An 817-nucleotide genomic window follows, 5' to 3' on the forward strand; every position below is an offset into this window, starting at 1 on the left:
GGTGGGTGGGTGGGTGGGTGTGATGGCAGAGAGGGACATCGATACGTCCCATAAGAATTAATGGAAAAGGAAAAGGTTTGATGAAAAGTGAAACATAAAGAAAATTCAATTTAAGTGCGCATCCGTTTCATCTTCAAACAGAAAATCCGTCTATGTATTCAACTTCTAAAAATAACTTCAGAAACCGTACCCCTGTCTGCCAATCTCCTTTTAGCGCTGATCAGCCACAAACTGTAAATCACAAACCCCATTCAAGTGAAATTGTGGAGAGTGAATCGAACTAAATTGAAATTACAGAAGAGAGCCGTGGTAGGAGGAAAAATTGGTTGCCATAGTAATGGCATCATTGCACCAAGAGTTTAGCTTATCAATATATTTTCTTTGCAAAAATTGCTGCTATGGAATAACAGAAACGCCGGAAAGAACTGGAAATAAGGCGAAAAAAATCATGACAAAAAGTGGGAAGCAGTTTATGAACATAAGAAAAAAGTTAAACGGAATCATGGTGAAAAGGGAGGAAATGAAAATGAAACAAGGGGACGAGGTAACAGCTAGTGAGGGGAAGAGAGGCGAGAACGCAGATATTAAATAGAGAGTAAATAAAGTGGACATGAAAAAGATAAAAAAAAGAAGAGAAAATACATATAAATACGAGTGAATGGAGATGCGAAGGAGAGCAAAACATTTTAAAAAGACGAAAGGGGGAGAGGAGGGGAGCGAATGAAAAGGGAAAAGGGGAAGCGAGCGTGGAGAGCCCCAGCGCCACGTGACGGTAATTAACCATTCTCGTAACAATCACGCACCAATCAGCAACTAC

The 817-nt window shown here is 40.1% G+C and overlaps 1 protein-coding gene across 1 annotated transcript in view; it reads right to left on the reverse strand.

Annotated features, from left to right (window-relative positions):
• Positions 1-817, reverse strand: part of LOC119590580 (ephrin type-B receptor 1-like) — a gene marked incomplete at its 5' end in the record, with an annotated part of 34,373 nt that overhangs the window by 18,603 nt on the left and 14,953 nt on the right.

Source organism: Penaeus monodon, chromosome 27 (genome assembly GCF_015228065.2).
Source record: "Penaeus monodon isolate SGIC_2016 chromosome 27, NSTDA_Pmon_1, whole genome shotgun sequence".
Taxonomy (NCBI): Eukaryota; Metazoa; Arthropoda; class Malacostraca; order Decapoda; family Penaeidae; genus Penaeus; species Penaeus monodon.